This window comes from Balaenoptera physalus (assembly GCF_965194825.1).
Source record: "Balaenoptera physalus genome assembly, chromosome: 1".
NCBI classification, from domain to species: Eukaryota; Metazoa; Chordata; class Mammalia; order Artiodactyla; family Balaenopteridae; genus Balaenoptera; species Balaenoptera physalus.
Window position 1 is genome coordinate 35,725,971 of NC_138882.1, and position 24,529 is coordinate 35,750,499.

At 48.6% G+C, this 24,529-nt stretch overlaps 1 long non-coding RNA gene across 1 annotated transcript; it reads right to left on the reverse strand.

The window, feature by feature from the left end:
- Positions 1-6,281: 6,281 nt before the first annotated feature.
- Positions 6,282-23,003, reverse strand: LOC309654971. The gene is made up of 3 exons (XR_014260530.1): positions 19,849-23,003; positions 14,511-18,991; positions 6,282-10,794 (listed from the first exon to the last, which is right to left on the reverse strand). It is a non-coding gene; the product is annotated as an uncharacterized lncRNA (long non-coding RNA).
- Positions 23,004-24,529: the final 1,526 nt, after the last annotated feature.

Consider the following 24,529-nt stretch of genomic DNA (forward strand, 5'->3'; position numbering starts at 1 on the left):
ACCCCCTTCATCTCCAGACAGAAAACAAGAGAAGAGGCCCTGAGACTGTTGGAGCTGCCCCAGATGTTGTTTTGGCAGAGCCTTAATGGGGCTGGGCCTCCTTGGGCTGGGTGTCTGGGGCAGGCAGGAAGCTGGCATCACAGCTGTGATAGCCAGAAAGCCCCCTGGGTAGGGGGCTAATGTGTGGAGAAAGACAGACTCAAGAAAAAGGGACATAAGGAAGAATCTAAAGAGGTACTGCAGCTTCCCCCTCTGGCCTCCTGGCTCTGGGCCCCAGGTATTGCTCAACTGCACCATGGCTCAGAGCCAGGGGAGGCCTAGCATTTGATCCCTGTGGTTCAGAGGAGGGAGCCTGGTGGCCAGATTGGGAGTCACCTCCCTGAGCCACACTCTGCTTATCTATAACAAGAGAGTGTGGGCCAGGAGACCCACCCTGTCTCTTCCTTAATCTGTGTGAATCCCTCTGTTGTAATATCGGAGCTGAGGAATCAGAAGTTATTCTTAGTGGCATTTAGTATCATCCTCAGTTGAAATTTAATGAGAGCCCATAATGACAATGGGAGTAATCAGGTCAGGATAGTGGCTGGGAAAATAATAATCAACATCCTTTCCATATTTCCTTCTATGCTCAGCTCAGGGCTTCCTTCCTTTCCTCTTGGCTCAGGAAACTCCCTTGAGGTCAGGGGTTGAGTCCTACTGAGTAGTCACAGAGTCAGGTGGCCCCAGTTATTTTCAGCTGCTTTTCTCTAGCATTAGACATGTGTGGATGCAAGTGGGTCCCATGGCGAAAGCTCCTGAGGGGAGTGGAGAGAGGAATATTATGAGATATGTCTAAGAGGGCTTTGAGAAGGTTGAGCCCCCAAATTTGAGCAGAATGAATGATGATCGTAGTGGGGATGGGTAAGGTCCTAGAAAGAGAACAATTCCCTGTCCCCCAGGTTTTGAATTTAAAGAAGAATCTATTGTAAGTAAGCATCCCTATTTAAAAACGTATGTAAGTCCAGGAAAACCACCAACCACCCCACTCCAGCCTGGTCTGGCTTAGGAAGAGGGACTCTGCCTAAGAACTTAAACACACAGAAGCTTTGGGCCCATCTCACTGAATTTGTAGAGAGGCACAGAAGTGTGGGTAGGGGTTAGAAAGAGCTGACTTACTCTGCAAAAGAAAACAGGAAGAATCTGAAAGAAAAAGGGCTGAAATCCACCGCTCACATAGCAAGAGCACTTATAGATTGGCAAGATGATTCCTAAACCGATTTGACTTAAGGAAAAGAGGAGCTCAAAGCTAGAGACATCCCCACTCCCAGAGGAATCTGGAATATTTTGAGGAGGGGCATTGGATTTCCCATAGTTCTTAGAATGAAGCTTTGAACCAATCTTAGCGAGCACCTAAGGAGCAGTGGACCTCAGCTGACAGTTTACCAATTGGGAACATGGCCTTAGGTATCACCCTCAAGTGCCTTACCTTTAATGAGAACAACCACCTCCAAAAGGAGGGTACCTGCCTCCTAGCAGGGTACCTTCCCTGGTAGCACAGTGGTTAAGAATCTGCCTGCCAATGCAGGGGACATGGGTTCGAGCCCTGGTCCGGGAAGATCCCATATGCCACAGAGCAGCTAAGCACATGTGCCACAGCTGCTGAGCCTGCACTCTAGAGCCCGTGAGCCACAACTACTGAGCCCACGTGCCACAACTACTGAAGCCCACGTGTCTAGAGCCTGTGCTCCGCAACAAGAGAAGCCACCACAATGAGAAGCCCGTGCACTGCAACGAAGAGTAGCCCCTGCTCGCCGCAACTAGAGAAAGCGCATGTGCAGCAATGAAGACCCAATGCAGCCAAAATAAATAAATAAATAAATTTAAAAACACACAAAAAACCCCATACATCTAATTAAAAAAAAAAAAAAGTAGATTAGAAGAAACTGTATTTTCCCTCTATTGCATTAGTAAATACACAGAAGAGCAATGAAATAAATGGATTTACTTCACACTACTGGTTCTTACACCCATGAACATGTATCAGAATTACTTGTGGAGGTTTTAAAAAATATTTAAGTCTAGGCCTCACTCAGCAGTTACAACGGGGGTCAGGACCCAGGTATTTTTTACAAGCTCTTTGGATAGCTCTGACGAGTTTCCTGCTGGTTGAGTCTCTGATTTTAGTTTGACTGGGGTACTTTGAGTTTTGGGGGCCACTCTTTGGGGGTACGGGGAGCTTTTTTCTCAGATTTACTAGCAGTAGTGAAGAACTTGGCCTCAGGCTTTTTAGGAGTCTGTCTTGGGTCTTTTTTCCCCAGCGAAGAGGTTCTTTCTTTCTCCAACTCTTCTTTGATTCTTGACTTCTTCCCTGGGCCTTTACCTGGGGTCTTGGGCTCCTCATCTGTTGGGGTCTCCAAAGCTGGGGAGGCCTTTCTCTTCTTCCTATGAGGTGTGTACCAGGACTCTTCTTTGGAGACTTCTTTCCTGTGGCATCTTTTTGTGTCTCTACGCTTCCTGCAGCTGGAGTTTCCTTCACTGGTACCAGCAGTGGGATTTCATCTTCAGACTTGTCTTGAGCTTTGGTGGGGGCAGGTACCCTCTACTAGAAAAGAGTAGAAGATTGCCAGGGCACACTGTGCAATCTACTTCTCAACAACTCAGCACAGTTCTCCCTGGCAGGGAGTGGTTTCTGTGGGGATCACTGAGACAGGAAGCGGAGAAAGAGGGGGAGGTGAATACTGCAGAGATTTGCCTTGTCTGACCCTCCCATGCCTCACTGCCATTTATATATGGGTCATAAATCAATCACTTGATCCCAGGATCTGAACACCTTTTGTCCTCCTTGTTTTATAGTGATCAAAGGAAGGAGACTTGGTGCCCGTCCTCAAGCGTGGAGGGTGGAGGCTCTTCAGTCTAGTTTGAGAGAAATTGTTCCTGCCCTCAGGAAACTCCAAGTTGGGGACGAGGAGGAAGCATGCACACAGAGGACACACATGCAAAGCTGCCATCAGACAGAGAAATGTGGGCAGATGAGCACTGAGAAAACACAGTCCAAAATTAATGAAGAGGCTTGGAATGGAGGCACCAGCAGTTAGCTGGTGTCCCGTATGAAATAGCTTTTTGGGGCTGGGAGTTCTGAGCTGGATTTGGAGGTCTTATTAGCAGGGGCAGAAGATAGTCCAGTACTGTATGAGGCATTCACACAACTGCTCACCCGCTGTCTTTTGGCAATTCTGGTTTCCTTCCCTGGTTTAACTGGAAAGGCCATCTCAAGCATACTCACCACTTGCGTATTAGCAGGGGTCCGAAACAGCCCATCGCAGCCTTGGAAGCACAGACGGCAGACATCAGATGACTTTGTGTACACAGCTTAAGCTTTTCCACAGGGCCAAGGGCATTCCCAGAGTGGTTGGGCAAGGCCCCAGAGACACGTTCTGGAAGCTAAGTCAGCATCTGGGCCTCTGCTGCTCCCTTCCTCAGAAAGCGACCTGAACAAGGCTCCTCCAGGGTACAAAGTGACCACCATAATTTTGCACAGCACTTCACAGCTTACAAAGAGGCTTTACACGAACAAGTTGAACACCCATGTGATCCTCACAACCACTCCATCAGGCAAGAATCTTCTACACTTCACGGATAAGGTAAATGAGGCTGGAAGAGACTAAAAGGCTTGTTTAAGGTTGCCCAGCAGAGGCAAGGCTGTCCTTTCCACTACTCCACACTGGCCTCTGCATCACAGCCTTCTGGCCTTGGACATTAGGGATCCAGAGCATTAAGGGACCATTTGAGTGAATCTATTAAAGGCCAATTGTCATCTGCATTTCAATCTAGCTCTGAACATTTCAAGAGAAACACAAAGAGGGAGGATGCCGGGAGAGAATGTCTTGGAAGGCTGCCCACCTGGGCTCTCCAGCTCTCTGGAGGAGATGGGAAAGCCACGTCCTTATCTCCAAACTGGCTCACCTTTGCCCGGGCCTGGGAATCTTTTGGAAGTTGAGAGCCTGGCCAGGAACAGCGGGTAGTTGTCGCCCTGCTTCCCGCCCCCGCAGACTCCTCCGGAGTCTGCGCCCATATAAGGGCAGCGCTTCCGGTCGGCCGGGTAGTGACGCGCCGCGGGCCACGTCAGAGGCTGGCGGGGAGGGGCGGCCCCGCGACAAGAAAACCAGTGACGCCAGCGGGGAGGGAGGAGGAGAGGCAGAGAGGAAAGGAGGAGGGGAGGGCGGGGTTAACCCCTGCCGGGGCTGTCACCTCCGAGCCTCGTCCTTACGCTATGTGTAGAAACGTGGGTGCAACAGGGGGTTAGCGTGCGTGATCACTTTCTGTCCCCGTGTGGTAGCAGGTATTTGTATTCTGGGCGATCTCATCTTTGGACGCCCAAGTGTGTTTGCAGTCTATTTTGTCTCAAGGTGTCAAGGATGCGTATTTCACGTTACAGCCATGGTGTGTATTTTTACTTTGGAGACAGACGAGGAACTCTGCTGGGGGATGCTTGAAGACAATCACATCTCTCCATTGTTTTCCTTGTTAAACAAACAAAAAGACTCTTGGCACTTGTGCTTCCAGAGACCCCCAGAAAGTCTCACTAGAGGCACTGCTGTAAGGGGCTCGCTTCCCTTCTACTAAGCTGCCTCTCACCGCTGCCCTAGCCAAGTCAAATAAAAAGGGGTCGGCCCTAGGGGCTAAAGGGGAAGAAGTCTAAAAAAGGAGGGTTTCAAGATGCCTAGCGCCCTGTAGAGGCCAGGAAACAGAAAAGGAAGAGAAATTGCAACAAGAGAAGCTCAGGGCTCACATTTCAACCAGGCTTCTTCATGGAGTCTCCATTGGTGGGGGGGGGTGTAGGGGGGGTGTCTCATTTCTGAGTCCAGCTGTGCTGGGGTAAAGCCTGTTGGAGTGCGCCCACCCAGGCCCACCTTGTCTCACCCGAAGTTGGGAGGGAAGGATGGGTGAGGGGAGCAATGGGTAGTAAACAAATTCTAAGATGAAGGGAGAGGGGGTACACTGCAGAGGGTGGGAGAGAAATAGGACATGGATGGGAAGAGTCAGAAACCCAGCCAGATGCTCACAGCCTGTGGGGTGTTGGGGCACTTGGCTGCCCTGTCTGGGGGAGGAGTTCAGGCATAGGGGAAAGTCCCCAGGGCCTCCCAAACTGTCCCTTTGCACCCGCAGTGCTCACCCACCCACTCTCCCTACCCTACTTAAGACCCGCTTCCTCTCTCTAGTTCCCCTGGTAGAGAATTGTCTGGGTGAAAACCCTACCTCACACCAAGCTCTGGGCCCAGTCAAAGAGTGGGAATCACAGGCATGGGGAGAGATAGTGACCTACCTTGTCAGGGGATCTGCCCAGGATGTGGCCACTTTGCCTTGTCTACAGACATCTCCCCACCCCTGAGGCCTAGGCCTGTTGGGGGGGTGGTGATGCTGGTGGGGAGTAAAAATGGTTTTAAGCCTGAGAATTTAAGAGGATGCAGAACAGAGGCCTTCCTTTTTCAGGGACCAGCGTTCTGGGGCTGGATGATGCCAAAGGTGTTGAGGAATAAAAAAAATGGGGCAGCATTTGTGTCCCACCTTGGCCGTACTGCACAGTGGTTATGAGTGTGGCCCCTGCCACACATTATGAGGTCTCAGGAAAGTCCCCAACCTCTCCGAACCTTAATCTCCTTGTCTGAAAAATAGAAACAAAAGTATTTATCTTATTGGTTCTTCTGAAGGTTAAAAGAGATCATACTTCTAAAGCATTTTGTACATTAATCCCTTCCACAATATTTATGTATTTGGCACAAGGTAAACAGTAAATAGTAACTGTTATTACTATTAGAAGTAGCGGCAGTAATAGAAGTCCTCTCCAGGACACCACATGGAAAGTTAGCCAGCATCATCAGGTGTTCCAGGGTTGCCTTTGGGGGTCCCCTATCCCTCAGTTTTCTTCTCCCTCTGGTACCTCACCACCTCCACCACTTCCTCCTCCATCCTGATCCCAACCTGGCCTCGAAGAAAGGGCAGCGAGCACAGAAGCACGAGATAGGTGTTTCTGTCCTGGCTACGCCCTTACTGGGGCCTCAAACTTCTTATCACTAAAATGGGGAGAATCCTTTCTGGCTGGCTTCCCTTTTTGTGAAAGTTAAGGGAATAAAAAGTTTGTGGAAAGACTGAAAACTGTCTCAGCCTCAGCTCCTATGCCTACCCCCAACCCCCACCCTGCCCCGCCACCTTTGCTTATAGCTCTGTTGATGGCTTTCCTTTAATCTAGTAATTCTCCTTTTCCCCTCAGGGAGGAAAATATGTCCTTTTTCATTTCATTTCATGACTGCAGTGCCAAGCCCAGGACAGGGCATGCAGTTGGAGCTCAATAAAAGCTAGTTCCCTTTTGTCTATCTTAGTGATGGGACCAGAAGGAGGTGGCCCCAGTAGAATCTGGGGAAGCAGTCTCTGTCCTCTGGGAGGTTGAGAAAGAGAGGAGGGCAGAAGGAGTGAAGGAGGGGAACCAAGTCCTGGCACTGCTCAGACTCAAGGATTCCTGCTGTTCCCATCACAGAAAGCCCGAGATCACCCCCATCTTCTCAGGGTGACATTGTGCTAACTGGTTTTACTCTAGGTTCCCAGGGCTGGGAGAAACCTCTGCAAGCCTCTAGCCCCTGCTACTCCATTCCTCCCAGGAGGAGAGCAAGTGTTCTGGGTAACAGGGAAGTCCTTTGGTAACTAGTTCCACTTCCTCACAGCTAGAGCTCTAAACCGCCCTCCATCCCCCTGCCCCCAACACCCACACACAACCCATTTCCTCTCCTGTTGATTTGTGGAAACAAAGAACCCCTGTCCTCTCTTTGGTTTAAAAATAAGAGACTTGTTTATCTTACTCTTACCTCTGGCCACAAAAGACCTGGGCTCAGTCAGGCTTCCCTCGGGCTAGACCCCCACTCCTGGGCACAGGGCAGCAGCCCCTAGGCCAGCCGTAGCCCCACCCCTCTCTCTGGGGCGTTGAGCCACACCCATCCTGGGTGGGCAGCCTGGTCCCAGCGCTGCCCCTGAGTACCCCTGGCTGCTCCTGCTGCTGTCCAGGCAGCAGCCCTCATCAGTGTGGCCCCCCTGCACACTCACTTTTTACCACTATGACTCTGCATCTGCAGTGGGCCTTGCCCAAGATTGGGAGGAAGCTGCCTCTGTAGAAGTCAGGGTTTCCCGCTCCGTGAGATTTTGCATGACTTCCCCAGGCAAACTGCCACGTAAGGGAAAGAACTTGAGTCAGAAGCCACTTGAGTTCACGGCCACTCAGAAACTTCTCTGAGCCTCAGTTTCCTCATCTGAGAAGTGAGGGTGGGGGAGCCTGCTTACAGAGTGGTCATCAGGATCAGGTGAGATGTGGTTGTGAAGGTGCGTTGTAAACAGTGCGACTGTGCGTGCCATTACTTCTACCTACCACCACCCAGAGCCCAGGTCACCACCAGCAGCCATCTCCACAAGGCAGATGCCTTCCTCAGACATCACATCAAGCCTCCCCTCCTTGGGCAGCTGAGTGCATCCCACTGTGTCCTCAGGGCTTACTTACCCAAATTGTACCACAGAGAGCAGTGCCTGTTGCTTGTGGGGGTGGGAAATACCCTCAAGTTTTTTTCCATGCTTTCTGTGCTTGTCTTATCTGCTTCTGCCCCCTTCTCAGCATCTTGAGAACTTAAGCTCATTCCCTCTTGATCCACAGCCGGTACCTCTTTGTTCCCCCACAGCACAGAGTAACAAGTGTACTGAATGGAAGCGTGGATTTGGGAGAGGGCACACAGCCAGATGGCTTCTTAGGGTAAAACTTTATTTTTAACACATAAGTCTTCATAGACAACTCACTCTCTGGCTGTAGAGGGGTTTTGTGTATTTTCCTCATATGAATCAAGCTAATTTGGGATTCACTGGGCATTCAAAAAGGCAGCTGCCTGCAGGAGGAGCCCAGAAAACCGAGCAGAGCCAAGCCCTGAGGAGAGGGAACAGGGGAGTCCCTTTATTTTTGAGGATAAAGGTCTCATGGTTCCAGCTCTGCAGACCGTCCCTCCCAGCCCTTCTCACCTCTCACAGGTGTGGCAGAGGAGCTTCCTGTCTGAAAGCTGGCTGGCACTGCCATCAGGGAGCTACCCCTAGTTGCTGAGGCAGATGAGCCTCTGAGGTGTGAACCCCTGGCCAAATAAATTCCCTGCTGCCCCAGGGAGCAGAAGGTTCTGGAAGGCAACAGGATAGTGTTATTCCTGGCTTATCAAGCAGACCTAGAACTGGGATGGAGAGGGGTTTTGAATCTCCCTCCAAAGGTCCAGAGAAATTTCCCTGGGGTCAATCATTGTAACAAGGGTTCCTCCTCACCCAACAAGCTCTCCAGAGTGGTGTTCTCTAATAGAGTCAGAACTGCGTAACGAGGGGTCGGGGTTCAGGCTGCTGTGCCAAACTGCTTAGCTTCAAACCTTAGCTTGAGCAAGTAACCTAATATTCTCTGTGCCTCAACTTCCTCATCTGTAAAGTGGGAATTACAAGAGTTTCTATCATATAGGATTGTTTGTGACTAATGAGGTAACGGGTACATAACACTTGGGGTTCAATGAATACTGTTATTATGAGAAAGGACCTTACTTAAGAAGCCTTCTAATCTATTTCTCTGCTATTATGAAATGAAGTTCTCCGAACAACAATTATATGCCAGACATTGAGCTGGGTACTGGAAAGTCAGTGGTACCTGAGACAGCTGTTTTCAAGGTGCTTCCAGACTGGTGGGGTAAGACAGACAAGCAAACTGTAATGAGACCAGGGTTTCTGGGTCAGGGAAAATATCCCACCAGGCCAGAGAGGGTGTCCCTGGGGAGACTTCTTCCCTGGGAAGAAACTCACCTACCTCCAGGAGGAAGGGGAAGGAGGATTAACCTTTAATAATGACCTCTTTTGGCCAAACTCTGTGCTGGATATCTTATATATGCTATTTCATTTCACCCTTATAACAATCTTTAGAGTAAGTATTAAGCCCGTTTTATAGACGAACAGGCTAAAATTCAGGGTGCTTAAGACACACTAGGGGGTCAAACTGAGACTTAAATTCAAGTCTGCCTGACTCTAGAGCCCATGTTCTTTCTGTCCAACTGACAGAATGCGAAGGGAAGGAGTAGTTGCAACTCTGAAAACTGCTCAGTTTGAGCCCTGCTGGCCTTTGCTAAGTCCTCCCGTTCCCTCCCTCTGGCCAACAGGAGAACTGCCACTTTGAGAGACAAGCTCTTTCTTCAGTGGGTTGGTTTCCATCCATTTTTAATGGCCCACTGCTGTGGTCTCCCTGTCTCCCTGCAGACTAGCCAGGGAGTTTCACTGCAACCGAGTACCATGCTATGACCTGTCAATGTTTAATGGCAGCAAGAATCTTATCTCAGTTACCCAAGTTGTTTAGATTACCCTGGCACAGGGACCTGGGTATCGGAGGAGGCAGCAGATGGCAGATTCTTCAGTCACCCCTCTGCTATGCAGAGGGAAGAGAGATTATTGGAGTGAAAGGTATGAGAGGGCAGGAGACATGGAGAGTGGCACGGGAAACACACTATAGTGGGGACAGAACACCCAAGTGCATGTTTGTATAGCTCTGACCTCATTCTCCTCGACTCTGCCTCTTCTCAGCCATCTCCAGCCGCGAGTATGCGGGATCTTTCCACTGCCCTTTCACAGAGCCTCCCTGGGAGACCCAAAACATGGGGGAGGTGGGGGGTGAGTGGATGAATTTCTGTAGGGTTTAAACACAGATTTCTTTTGAGCCCATTCTGGTGTCCCCTGGACATCTGAATCTCTGTTTATTTTCAGGGGGGAAGCAGCAATATTTGTCATTGTTATGAACTGTTGGAAAACAGGGACATAGGCATGTTGCAAAGGTCACACTAACCATATTTCAGCAGAACACTGCCATTAACCTATGAGCCCTGAGTCCTGGCTCTAGAGTACCCTGAGAGGGAGGGACAGGTTCCAGTCTCTCCCCCAGTGCCTGTGGAATGCCTGGAGCAGATAGTCAAGGTCTATTTGGAGAGTAGAAAGTCATGGTTCAAACACAGCACCAGAGACCACTCAGGTGTTTACAGACCTTGTCTAATAACCCAGCCTCCAAGCTGGGAGGGAGGGGAATGGACTTGCTGCCTTCTCCAGTTTCCCCTGCTCTCTGACTTTCTCACACCCTGTCACCATTCCTTGCCTTCCCATCTTCTTTCTACCCAGCAGCATCATGCCCCTGTATCCGATATGTCACTCACAGCTGGGAGCCCGGAGAGCATATTCTCAGGACAGAGGGAGGTGCTTGGGAGTGGGCCCGGGGGCTCACCATTAGTGGCAGAGGATCAAGAGAGGTTCCTGATCCTGGGGTTGGCAGGGCAGGAGGGGAAGGAGGGGCAGAGAGGTTCCACGGAGTTGGATTGCATGGCCCTGCCCTATAGGGGCTCCCTGTTTGGTGGGAGTTAAAGAGGGCAGGATGCTTTCTTTCTTTTTTTAAAAATTTTTATTCATTTATTTATTTATTTTTGGCTGTGTTGGGTCTTCGTTGCTGCGTGCAGGCTTTCTCTAGTTGCGGTGAGCGGGGGCTACTCTTCGTTGCGGTGCACAGGCTTCTCATTGCAGTGGCTTCTCTTGTCGCGGAGCACGGGCTCTAGGCGCGCGGGCTTCAGTAGTTGGGGCACACAGCCTCAGTAGTTGTGGCGCACGGGCTTAGTTGCTCCACGGCATGTAGGATCTTCCCGGACCAGGGCTTGAACCCGTGTCCCCTGCATTGGCAGGCGGATTCTTAACCACTGCGCCACCAGGGAAGCCCAGGATGCTTTCTTAGGAAGACTTCTGTGTGAGGCAAGTAGAAACAAGGATGGGGAAGGGTGATTTCATACTTATTTCACTCCTAATTCAAATGAGAAGAAAGCCAGTTGAATGGATCAAAAATGGCCAGCATATCAGACAAATGTTCACAAAGCCTGGACCCTTGATTCCTAGGTTGGGTTTTTGAAGGTTGAACTTCTAGAGGCTGGGAAATTCTGAATGACATTCCTGAGACTTGGTGGTATCAAGATTGAAAGCATGACAGAGGTGGAACTGAGTCTCTCTGCTCTGAAAAACTCATGCTACCTCATGTGTACCTGGGGTTTCCACACTGATGAAGTCTCTCTTCCTGATCTCTTCATTGACCTCTCAGCACACATGCTTGGCCTCCCCACCAACACTTCATAGCCTTTATCCCCAAAATAGCCCTGATCCTGCAATGCACGTGACATGTATAATAATGGTCCCTATCTTGAAATGTTATGAGAATTAAATGAGATAATCCCTGTGGAATGCTTAGAATAGCACTTAGCACACAGCAAACAGTGCATAAATGTGAGCTATTATTACTGGAGGTAGTAGTAAGAGGAAATAGGTGGGCAATTTAGTTCCAGCATCAAGGCATGTTGCTGTAGAGTCCCCCGTCCGTAGTTAATCCCCGTATGATAGAGCTTCACAGTAAAGAAAACTCCACTGTTCAGTCCCCTCTGGGCCCTAGCATATGCCAAGCCTTGAATGTAACTGCATTCCATGTACTTTTCTTTCATACAGCCACAGACTCACGACTCATTGGGCACCTACTATGCTCTAGATACTGGCAGATCAAGGTAAATAAGACAGAGTCTGTACTGTCAGCAAACTCAAAGTCTACTTAGGGAGGCAAGAAGGATGTCTGTGAAGGGTCCACTGACAATGCAGCACCCCACCTGGCCATTGAGTGCTCAGATGATGGGACTGGCCCCTGGTGCTCCTTAGAGCTCAGAGAAGGAGGAGAAGGGAGGGCCTGCTAGGTGGAAAGGGGCCTATAGTATGGGTAGGAATTATAAAGGCAAAAGGGAGGAGGTCTTGGGAGGGAGGAAAATGTGCTGCTTGTCTTAGGCCCCATCACAGTGTATCCCTACTCTGTGCAAAGTGGTCCAACATTTAGGTCAGCAGGTGAAAGGTGCATAGGCAGCTCAGGTGGAATTCTCAGGGCTGGCTCTGCCTGTGGCCTCTGGGAGTCTCCTGAGGGCAGGGGTAATCTTACTGTAAGAGGGTTACTATCTCTGCCCTCCCCTCCCTCACTAACGAGCTCTTACCATGGAGGGCTTTAGATAAGGATTTACTAATTCAGCAACTATTTATGAAGCACTTACTATGTGTCAGGTATTTTTCTATGCATTGGGGATACAATAATGAATAAAACAGACAAAAAGTCCATTCCTGGTGTGGGCAAGGGGGTGGTGGAGGTCAGATAATAAACAGGATAAATAAGAGGACTAGGTACATTCTATGTTGGATTGCACTGTGTTAAGTGCTAAGGAGGAAAATAAAGCAGGGGAAGGCGTGAAATTTGAGAGCAGGTGGCTGGGTTGTGAGAAGGTCACAATCCCACCCGAAGGAGGTCACTCTCTGATGGGTGGCTCTCATTTGAGTATAAGGAAGAATTTCCTGGTAGACCTGCAGCTTGCAGATGCCCAGGCCCAACCTCAGAGAGTCTGATAGCAAGTCTGGGGCCAGGCCCAGAAAGGTGATGCCATGGACCCACTCTGAGGAGTGTTGCTTTCTTGGGAAACCAAGTCCAAGAAGGATGGCACTGATTTTTTTCCTGAGGAAGTTCCTGTGGGAACCCCAAGAAAACTGGACAAAAGGCAGCTTCAGCAGTATCACCCAGCCCTCAATCAATGGGGCATCTTCTCATGCCACTCCTTCTTCCTGAGGCCTAGATGCCATCCCTGTCTCTCCAGAGAAAAGGAGGAGCTTGGAGTTCCCAGCCAAACCCTCTACTGGGCAGGGCACAGCTGGGTTGGGCTGAAAAAGGGGGAAATCCAGTCTGAGGACAGAAGCATGTTTTGGGGTTCTGCCTCCTCTGTCAGTCCTAACTGCCCAGGGCCAGTGAGCAGTGGCCCAAGCTCAGCCCAGATGCTGTTGTCCCAGTATTTTACAGCAATCTAAATTCTCATCTTTGCAGTCTCAGGGCACCTAGCTCTTGCAACAGAAGGGAAATAGTCTAGCAAAACTTCTTGGGATGATCTGTTTATTCAACAAAGAACTTACTGAGCACATACTTTGTGCCAGACATAGTTCTAGATGCTGGTGGTACAGCAGTGAGCAAAACAGACAAAATCTCTGCCCTCTTAGAGCTTATATTCTACTGGGGGCAACAGATGGTGAATAGATAATAAAAATGTATTTCTATTAATGATAAAGGCTAATAAAGAGGGAAGCGGGATAGAAAGTGTCAACAGCGAGCATAATGTTGAAAATTTAGATGGACTGGCCAGTGGAGGTCTCCTGGAGCAGGTGACTTTTGAGTGAAGACTTTAAGTAAGCCAGGGAGGCATGAGGCTTTCTGGAGAAATAGAATTTCAGGCCAAGAAAATGGCAAGTACAAAGGCACTGGGGCAGGGTGGTATGTGGCAGATCTGAGTTATAGCACGTTGGCCAGTGTGGCTGAAGCTGGGAAAGCAAGGTGGAAAGTGAGGAGATCAAATCAGAGGTAGCAGCAACCTTGTTGGCCACAATGGGAACTTGGGCTTTCACTCTCAGTGAGGTAGGGAAGCCAAAGGGGAATTGTGGCAGAGCAGTGACCTGATTTGACTTATATTTTTAAGGGATCGCCTCTGGCAGCTGTGTTGAAAATAGATAATTGGGACAACGATGGAGGCAGGGAGGCCAGGGAAGAGGCCACCAAAATATGTCTGTGGGAAATGATGGTAGTTTGAATTGGGCTGTTAGCAGTCGAAAGATAAGAAGTGGCTGGATGTTTTAAAGGAAGAGCCCACAGGATTTGCTGACAGACAAAACGTGGGTTGTGAGAAAAAAAGTATGTGCCTATGCCAGGTACTATAGGAAATCCCTTGTATGCAATATCATTAAAATTTCACAGTAATCATATAAATGAGGCTCTATTGTTATATTCTACCTTACAGATTAGGAAACTGATAGAGAGTCTAAGCAACTTGAAAAATCCTGTGGCTAGCAAGTGGTGGAGCTGGTATTTAAATCCAACCTTCCACCAAAAGCAGACCCTGAGCTCTTAGCAGCTACATTGTAAACATCTCATCCATTCATTCAACAGCTCTCCATTGCACATCTACTCTGCAGCAGGCACTGGCCTAGATGCTGGGGAGGCAGAAATGAGTAAGAGACAGTTCTTGACCTTGGAAAGCATATGGTTTGGAGGAAGAGACAGATATGAATAGAAATACAACAGTGAGATAAGAGGACAGAGTCTTAAGCCCTCAGAGGAATGGGTAACTGTGCCCACTGGGTACAGGTGAGAAAAGACACTCCAGAGGAGGTGATGTGTGGGCTGGATCTGGATACCAAGTAAGACTCTGCCAGAAGAATAGGGGATGGAAAAGCACTCCTGGCTGGGGGAACAGCGTGTGCCAAGGAGAGAAGTATAATGGGGTCTGGGACACTCAGAGGATTGGACGTAGAGTGCTTTGCTTTCGGAGGAGTTCAGGGAGGCCTGGGAGGCAGGAGAGGAGCTGGAGTAGTTAGCTGGGCAGTCAGGTGTGTAGGAAAAAGCTTACCCTGAGGACAAGGGGAAATCCCTGCAGTCTTCCAAAGGGGAGAGAAGGGCTCAGATCTGTTTTCCAAAGATCCCTCTTCATGTCGCAGGTGGATGCCAGGGAGAAAAGGACATATTTTTCCCTGTTTCAGGATGACACGACCTGGGAAATCTGGTAAGAATGCGAGAACGGGCACACGTTTCCAGGAAACAAACAGTACTTTCCCATGCGTGTGTGTCTCTGTGTGTGTATCTATAAATATACCCAGCACTTGACTGGAATCTCACACAGGGTCATGACAGCATCCTGCCACACTCCCTGAGCTGCCTCTGCTGCTTTCTTTCCTCCTCCTGGCAAGGCTTATAAAGCACCAAATTTCACTACCCAGCAGGCAGGGCCAGGATCTGACCTCTGTCTTATCATTATTCCCCTAGGACACTAAAGTGAGTGTCCAAACTGCAGCACAAAGGATGTGAGTTTGGCCAAAGGAGGAAATATGGAAACTGTCAGATCCAAGCTAAGTGTGGACTGACTCCCTAGGGGTGAGAAGTGGGAGTTTATTTGAAAACCTGACCCACATCCAATGGTTCAAGGACCATTTTGGTAGTGAATGTATAAGACTCTTGTCCCATCCACCTTGTGATCCTTCAAGTCAGATTAGTGGTTAGAGACAGAGACAGAGAAAAACATTATATATATGTATATACATATGTGTGTGTGTGTGTGTATATATATATATATATATATATACACACACACACATATATATGTATAGATACACATATATGTATATTTATATATATGAGAAGAGATAAAGACAGACATAAGAAACAGGAAACAGAAACAGAGAGATGGTGCAACCAAATGTTCTCAACCATGACAATCTTCAAGGCCCCAGCTAGGGCAGACCTGTTAAACTGGTACACAGAATTAATGTTGATATGCACTGGAGTCCAGCCCAGTTCCCCTTCCACATCCCCAGCTCAGAAATTTGTATCAGCTTCTCCCCCTTCTTGTCAGCCCTGGAGAAAAACAAAAAAACAGAGGGACAGAGAAACAAGAAAAACTCAGACTCTGTACAGGGATTCTCAGAGTGATGGTCCCTCCCTAAGAGCCTTCAAACCCCTTCTGTTCCAGGCCAACGGGGGACCCAGGTTTCTGTCAGCTCTTCTCGAGGCTGAGCCCTGTCTCAGTGTCGGGGCCTGGGTGGGGGAGGGCTGGCCACCTACCTGCCCTCTGGAGCACTAGGGCTTGGCATATCTCACTGGGCAGCTAAGCTGAGCCACATATCAGTCAAGCGGCCTTCCTTGGACATCTGGCTCATCAGGAGCCAGCAGAGACTGTGCCTGCCTTGGGAGACAGCTGAGTTCCATTCTCCACATGACTTTAGAGTGAGGGATATGGTCCCTTCCCTTTGGGCCCCAATCTCCTGATCTATAAAATGGGAATAAAAACATCTGCCTCCGTGTGATCTCACTTACATGTGGAATCTAAAAAAACAAAAACAAGAACAGAGAACCAAGCTCAAAGACACAGAGAACCGGTTGGTGGTTGTCAGAGGCGGGGTGGGGTGGGGGGGCAAAGTGGGTGAAGGGGGTCAAAAGGTTATAAAATTAATAAGTCATGGAGATTAATGTGCAGCATGGAGACTACAGTTAATAACACTGTATTGCATATTTGAAAGTTGCTAAGAAAGTAGATCTTAAGTGTTATCACAAGAAAAAATTTTTTTGTAACTATCTATGTATGGTGATGGATGTGGTAATCATTTCACAGTCTATACAAATACCAAATCATTATGTTGTGTACCTAAAACTAAAACGTTATATGTCAATTATACCTCAATAAAAATTTTAAATTAGAATAAAAATTCTGCTCCCCATTTTACAGATGGTGAATCCAAGACACAGCGAGGTTAGGTAACTGACCCAAGTCACTCTCCTACCCAGGATTTGGACCTAGGAGTGTGGTTCTAACCACACTTTGCTGCCTCTCTGCATTCCCAGCATCAGTGAAGGGCTACTGCAGTGTAATGAAAGCTTTTGATCAATGATGTGAGACTTTAATATCTGAATAAGGCCATCACTTTAACACTAAGGTTAAATTCAAATTCCTTCGTTTGTACTGACTTTGGGTTGGAAGACAGTTGCCTCCATGTGGAGGCTGGTATAGGGCAAATCTTTTTTTTCTTTTTTAAAGATTTATTTATTATTTTTAAATTTTATTTTATTTTATTTTTGGCTGCATCAGGTCTTAGTTGCGGCATGTGGACTCTTCGTTGCGGCGCTCAGGCACCTCTCTAGTTGTGGCGCGGGCTCCAGGGTGCGTGGGCTCTGTAGTTTGTGTTCTCTAGTTGAGGTGCCGAGCTCAGTAGTTGTGGCACACGGGCTTAGTTGCCCTGTGGCATGTGGGATCTTAGTTCCCTGATCAGGGATCGACCCCGCGTCCCCTGCATTGTACGGCGGATTCTTTATCACTGGACCACCAGGGAAGTCCCAGGGCAAATCTCTGTGTTACCCAAATGTTCAAGTACAGAGTCTATACCACAGTATAGACTGCCCTTCCCCTAAGCAAGAGCACAGCACCTGTGAAAACGAAGAAGGCAGTAAAACTCACAGCGTTAGGAAATTGAGATGGTTGAACAGTCTAGAATCTGGTAGAATTTTAATTAAATGCTCGATATGTCATTATACGTTTAGTACTTTTCAAAAAAACCCCTTTTGACTCTTGTGGTTTAGGGACTATTAATAAAAGTTTCTGAAATGAGAAAAAAAACCAAACAACTCCTCTCACCCCAAACATCTGCTCTGCCTGCCCCACAGGACTGCTCTTGTCAGATGTGTGCAACCCAAGCACAGGAGCCATCATTGTCCAATCTGATCCATCCCCCCGCAGGCTCCAAACCGCAGCAGGATGGGGAGCAGGCGTGAGTGTGCTTTCTTGGAGGGCGTGCCTAAGTGGGTGTCCCTGAGAAGACCTGTTTTGGGACTGCTTGCCTCCCCCAGGGGTTTGTGTACAGAGAGTGTGGAGTGGGGGTAGAGGCAGGGAGGGGGCCATCGGGGAGAAGAAAAGCTCTTCAGAAAGGCCTCAGTCTCCCTGCCCAAGCTTCTTTTCTACCCACCTGACCCCAAATCTCCAGACTCCTGGAGAGCCCTCAGGTCTCCAGGTTAGAAACACTCTGGGGTGGGGTGGTGGTCAGGGAGCAGACCACTCTGCAGGGCGCCCTCCATCCTGTCCCCTTTCCTCAGATCACACTGTGTGCCGAGTGGACGCTCTGAAAGGGGGATGAGCAGGATCTTGGACACTGATGGGGAGAGGACATACGAGGGGAGGGGCCTGAGCAGACCTGGTTCAAATGCCCACAGGGAACCTCCCCTATCATCCTGTTTGTGAAGTTCACCTTTTCCACCCATGGGCTCTAACAGCAATTCACTTGTAAGGTCTTGTCATTAATACACTCCAGTTACACCATGGTTACCTAGACAAGATCTCTGAACTTGAAGCTTGTAAAACCCGCATCACTATCAAAATGACAAAGCAGTTACCATTTATTAAGATCCCCCACATGCTGGACAAGGTGTCACATACATTTCAAGTTTAATCCCCCTGACAACTCTGTTGGGAGGTGTGCCCCAACTGACAGGCGAGGAAACGGGTCCCACAAGGGGAAGCCCACACACGGTAGCATCAACCAGGGCTTGGTCTTGGAAGCCTGTCTTCTTGGATAATGACCCTGTAAGGGAGGACGTAGGTTGAGGGAAGTGAACTAGTGTCTTCAGATCTCCTCGAAGAATAGAGAATGTTTCCATCAAGCTGCGTGATTGGCATCCTCAGGAGAAGAGTGTCACGAGATAAAGTTGTAAGCCAGTGACTTGCTCAGGCTCCTAACTGGAGAGACACTGTAAAAGAAGGGCTCGGCGAGAGAGCAAGAATTTAAGTGGATCCAGCACTGACTGGGGTGAGGATGATCTGCTCCTAAAGGGAAACTGTTGTGAATATACCTTCTGCAGGGGCAGGGAAGTCGCGAGCCACCCTGAATAACAATTAATAAATAACTTTTATTTTGCGTCATCATACACATATCATCTCTGTCTCTTCTCCCATCAATTCTGGGTTGTTCTATGATTATCTCCATCTAGCAGATGAAGAAGCTGAGGCTTAAGTAACCTGCCAGGGACACACAGTCAGAGACTGGTAGAGCTGAGATTCCAATTCAGGTCGTTCCAGAGCCACCTTTCCTCATGCTTCCCAGAGTGTCCTGCATCTCTCTCACCTGGTCTGATGGGTGAGAAGTCCTTCAGGACGGGCTGGCTCCCTTTGCTCAGGCTCTGCATTCGTGGGCATCACCAGGGGGGAATGGGTGGCTCCAGCAAATTGACAACACCAGCCTTAATGACAAACCCACACTCCCTGTAAATGAACATATTGGTTTTCTGTTTGCCCATCCACCTCCTGTGTGTTTGGTTGGCATGAGCCTCCAGATGTGAACCAACTCTGGTGACCTGAAAAAAACAAAAAACCAAGTTCTAGACCTGTCAAGCTAAGACAGGCCCTGTTGTTTTCAACAAGGTTCTGCCTCTGGGAGTTGGAGTGGTGGTGGGACAGAGGCTACCTAAAGAACTAGTTAAGGCTTGGAATGTGGAATCAGAGCTCCTTGCTGTGTGTCCTGGGGTTAGTTATTTAACTTCTCTGAGCTTCATTTTCTGATCTACCTCTCAGAATAAAGGTATGTGAAATAACTCAGTGAACTAAAGTGCTTTGTGGTCTTCCCTGAGTTATCACTGCCAGCTGTGTGTGCCTGCCTGGCCACTTGCCCTGGGACCCTTCAGGGCGGGAATTGCAGTGGCGCCATGCTCTACGTAGATTATTTTTCCGCCTCCTTACTACTCAGTGTGAATGTCACTTCCTTCGGGCTCTGGGAGGGCAGGCTCGACACCTCTCTCTAGGCAGAGACTCCTTCAGGGCTTGTCACTGCGTGGGGATTGTCCAGCACCCATCCTGCTCTGCAAGCTCCTTGTCTATACCCTCGTCAACTTGGAAAGGATGGGCCCCAGTGGCCCTTCGGTAAGTGTTTAAAAGGGGATACCCTGGGCAGTCAGGAAGCTAGATGAGAACTGCTGACTGGGCCGTGGGAAGGGACTCAGCAATTTGTCTACCTTGTGGTTAAAGTTCATCTTCATTGCCCTGTATGGCCACAGGCCCCTCTGGAAACAGCCTGATTTATCCTTGGTGGAATATCATTCTGCAAGCTGTTCTCTCCTGTGGTTTCCAGAGGGGAGGACAGTATCTCTCCCTCAGGCCAGGAGCTCCAGGGTAGAGGCTATGCTCCCCCCGCCCCTGCCCCCATCAGACCACCCACCTGGGCAAGTCCATTTCTGGGGCTCAGCAGGTGACAGAGGCCAGGCTGGCTGACTTGACTTGAGCAATGACTTGCCTCTGGGTAAGACAGTGATCTGACTGAGCTTTTTGTTTTGTGTTTTGTTTTGTTTTGCCCTCTTGTCCAAGAACCTGAGGGTTGTTTTGCAACCCCTTGGCTCCTTTCCTCTGGCCAGAGAAGCAAGGGAGACTTCCTCTTTCCTGGGCCCACGCTGACTTGGAGAGCAGGAAGGAGCAGAGGGTGGGGGGTTGCTGCAGAGGTCAGGGGCTGGGCTGCCTCCAAGGACTGTCTCCAGAGGCTGGCCAAGTGGGTTCATCCTCTTGCAGGGCCTACAGAATAACTCCTTTCTGGGCTGGACAAGGAGGTGAGTGGTTCTGGACTCTTCCGCAGCACCAGTAGCACCCTCTCCAAGCATAGGAAATGTCCGGCCTGGCCACTGCCTGGAGCCTGAGATGAACTGACCAGAGAAGCCCCCTCCCACAGCTCAGGACAAAGCCCAGAGGCACACAGGGAATCCCCTACACTGCCAGTCACAGGCTTCTCTGCACTCAGCTACTTCCAAACAGACACGCCCAGAAGAAGTCAGATGATGGCTTGAAACAAACTCCATCAGCCATTTCAGACCTCTGTGCGCCAGGTGCTTTTTCTGGGCTGCAAAGGACATACCGTGCCTGGAGCAACACCTGTCTTTCCCAACCCCCAGCCCCTCCCAGCCAGGGCAGCTCAAGGACCAAAACAGAGGCCAGGCTCCCCCTGCTGATGAGCCTGGGCACCCACACCACGTTTGGTGACATCAAATATCACCTCTGTACTGGATCCTATCTGGGATATAGAAACACATAACAGTTTGTGTCTCTCTCCATCTTCTTTTCTTCCAGGGAACCAGAAGTGATTTACTTCTGTTCATTCTCCCAAATGCAGGATTCACCTCACTATAGTGTGGAAGGAAAGATGAGGCTCAGAGAGTTTAAGTGACTCTCCCAGGATCACACAGCAAGTTGGGGCTGGCACCGGAATTGGCCTCCTCCACTGCAGACCAGTGGGGAGGCAGACGTGCCCACTGACTGTCACAAGGACCACCAGACTCCCTCAGGGAGACATCGCTGTGTCTTCTCATCTCCATTGACCAAGGCCTCCTTCTCCTCACCTTACCTCCTTATCTCCTTGGCCAGGCAGTGGCTAACTCTGGACCGCTGACACAGTTGAGCTACCTGTGACCCATATGAACACCAGCCCCTCAGACTCTGTGGTAGGAACAGTCCTCAGATGACGTGGAAAGTGCCCATCCTGTGGAATAAGTGCCTAGTGGGTAGGGGGTCCTGCTGTAGGAATCAGGAGCCCAGGAGAAGGGGTCTGCAACACCCTTCCATTGGGGAGCTCCTACTTACGGGGGAGATAGGCCAGATGAGTCTACCAAGAAGTCACATCCCTGCCCCAAGCAGGGAGCAGTGCTGAATTTACACGATGGAGGCTAGAGGACTCCTGAAGCTGAGGCCAAGCTGGTGTCTCCGGCAGGGAGTGGGTGCCCAGGCCTAGATCGTTACCTCCTTATCAGGAATCCCGTATATCACTCTCCTCCACACTCAGCATCTCCAGGATTATACACGGCACTTGTGTGTCCTTCTAGTAGGGGGTCCCTCTTTCTCTCTTCTGGAGAACACATGGATTGAGACAGTGTCCATGTCTTTCTTTTCTTGGGTCTGGGCCACCTTGACCTCAGTTCTCCTGGGAACCCCTGGACTTCAGGCTGAAATCAGCGCTCATGACTGACTGCAGCTCACAAAGTAGCTTTCCCTTTTCAGGGTCATTGACCAGGGGTAAGGGGCTCTCTCCGCTTCTGTCTGGTCTTGGCTCTCTGTCCTCGAGGCCAGGGCAATATGAGAAGGATTCCCAAGCCAGTCCCAAACTGGTCCCATGTTATTTGTTGAAGCATCTCTCCAGCCTCCCAGCATCTTGCTAGGTTGATTCGGTGGTAACTCCTGAAGTCAATGAGCCACAGTCTCCAAAGCGCCGTCTCTTTACCTAGGAGAGGGCTTCCTTCATCATGCCCCCTCCTTGCTCATTTCCCTGTGTGGCCAAGATCCCTTAGCAACAGGTTCCATCACTAGGTGGTGGGAAGCCACTACTTACTTACATGATGATTACAGGATAAGGATTTAGAGCCAGATGGACCAGGATCTGAATCTCAGTTCAACCAGTTACCTTGGGCAATCTGCGTAGCCGCTCAACCTCAGTTTCCACATCTGTCAGTCCATATAATAGTTCGTATCACATGGGGTTGTACAGGAATGAAAGGGAATGATGCAGTGACTCCAAGGGACATGAACACTGGGCTGAGGACAAGTGAAGGTAAAGGATCAACATGGTATATCTTGCTGGAGTGTAAATTTTACTAAAAGCATTTAGGGAAATATATTTTGAAGTAAACTATAGTAAAATGTAAAATTTGAACAAATTTTAAGGAAGGAAGAGAAGACTGAAAGAAGTGTTTTTATTTATAGTCACTTGCTCTGGGTTATACTCTAAACTTGGGGGTCAGGGATTATCTGGCCAAGGGTCACTCTCACTGCCTTAGAGAGTCTTTTGATAGAAGAGTATGAAACTGACGTGTGTGAGGAGCTGGTTCCTGCCCAGCAAGCCCCCTTCAGTGGAGCTGTCTTAGCTTTTTCACAGGTTTTTGCACATCTGATATCTTTCCTTGAATTAAGTCCCGGCTCTCCTGGGCTTCAGCCACCAGTACCAGGACAAGAATCAGAGCTGGGGCTCCAGTGAGGGGCTGGGGCAGGCATTGTCTTACAAAATTACTAGCAGTATCAGAAAGGTGAGTGGGGAGAATCTCTTTTCACAGATTCCAGGGTGGTAGGCATGGGGGTAAGGCAAGTCCCTACAACTTACTCTAGTACTTGGAGGCCCAGCTCAAAGCCCTGGTAAGCTGCAGGCTGACTCTGAGAGTTTGGTTGGGGATAATGCTCAGACACTGGCTACAGGAGCTCTGGCCACATTTTAGAGGATAAAAGCTACTGCCACACATTCCAGAATACTGGAAATGGGGAGGAGGAAAAAGGGAGGTTGTGCATAGTATGTTCCAGGCTCTGGTCTAGATGATTGGCATAGGAGGTTTCAGTTAAAACAACAATTTGTGTGAAAGTGTTACGGAACTCTGTCCGACACAGCAACAGTCAGCTCTACCCACCACCAGAGCCTCCCATCAAGCCTCTTAGATAGCCTCAACCACCAGAGGGCAGACAGCAGAAGCAAGAAAAATTACAATCCTGCAGCCTGTGGACGAAAACCCACAGTTACAGAAAGATAGACAAGATGAAAAGGCAGAGGGCTATATATCAGATGAAGGAACAAGAAAAAACTCCAGAAAAACAACTAAATGAAGTGGAGATAGGCAACCTTCCAGAAAAAGAATTCAGAATAATGATAGTGAAGATGATCCAGGACCTCGGAATAAGAATGGAGGCAAAGATTGAGAAGATGCAAGAAATGATTAACAAAGACCTAGAAGAATTAAAGAACAAACAAACAGAGATGAACAATACAATAACTGAAATGAAAACTACACTAGAAGGAATCAATAGCAGAATAACTGAGGCAGAAGAACGGATAAGTGACCTGGAAGACAGAATGATGGAATTCACTGCTGCGGAACAGACTAAAGAAAAAAGAATGAAAAGAAATGAAGACAGCCTAAGAGACCTCTGGGACAACATTAAACGCAACAACATTCACATTATAGGGGTCCCAGAAAGAGAAGAGAGAGAGAAAGGACCAGAGAAAATATTTGAAGAGATGATAGTCGAAAACTTCCCTAACATGGGAAAGGAAATAGCCACCCAAGTCCAGGAAGTGCAGAGAGTCCCATACAGGATAAACCCAAGGAGAAACACGCCGAGACACATAATAATCAAAATGGCAAAAATTAAAGACAAAGAAAAATTATTGAAAGCAGCAAGGGAAAAACGACAAATAACATACAAGGGAACTCCCATAAGGTTAACAGCTGATTTCTCAGCAGAAACTCTACAAGCCAGAAGGGAGTGGCATGATATACTTAAAGTGATGAAAGGGAAGAACCTACAACCAAGATTACTCTAGCCGGCAAGGATCTCATTTAGATTTGATGGAGAAATCAAAAGCTTTACAGACAAGCAAAAGCTAAGAGAATTCAGCACCACCAAACCAGCTCTACAACAAATGCTAAAGGAACTTCTCTAAGTGGGAAACACAAGAGAAGAAAAGGACCTACAAAAACAAACCCAAAACAATTAAGAAAATGGTCATAGGAACATACATATCGATAATTACCTTAAACGTGAATGGATTAAATGCTCCAACCAAAAGACACAGGCTTGCTGAATGGATACAAAAACAAGACCCATATATATGCTGTCTACAAGAGACCCACTTTAGACCTAGGGACACATACAGACTGAAAGTGAGGGGATGGAAAAAGATATTCCATGCAAATGGAAATCAAAAGAAAGCAGGAGTAGCTATACTCATATCAGATAAAATAGACTTTAAAGTAAAGAATGTTACAAGAGACAAAGAAGGACACTACATAATGATCAAGGGATCAATCCAAGAAGAAGATATAACAATTATAAATATATATGCACCCAACATAGGAGCACCTCAATACATAAGGCAACTG